We start from the raw sequence: 345 nt of genomic DNA, 5'->3' as shown, positions 1-345 counted from the left end.
GGCCATGCTCTGCTATGTACTCAGTTGGAGTCATAGGTCCCTCCATGTCTGGTTGGTGGTCCATTCCCCCATAGCACTGGGGGCGGGGGGAGTCTGGCCAGTTGACATTGTGGCTCCCTCCATGGGGCTGCAAATCCCTTTCAGCTCCTCATTCCCTTCTCCAACTCCTCCACTGGGGACCCCACACTCAAAGTAAGCATTATTCTTAACCATAAACATAGTTCTAAATTCATTTGTGGTTTACTTTAGAAATATTTTTTTTCTCTTATTTTCAATTTTTGGAATGTATATGGGCTACATGATTTTTTAAAAAGTGAAGGTAAGGTATCTTCAAATGTTAAAGTA

This window comes from Mastomys coucha, unplaced genomic scaffold (assembly GCF_008632895.1).
Source record: "Mastomys coucha isolate ucsf_1 unplaced genomic scaffold, UCSF_Mcou_1 pScaffold4, whole genome shotgun sequence".
Taxonomy (NCBI): Eukaryota; Metazoa; Chordata; class Mammalia; order Rodentia; family Muridae; genus Mastomys; species Mastomys coucha.
This window is presented reverse-complemented; position numbering follows the sequence as displayed.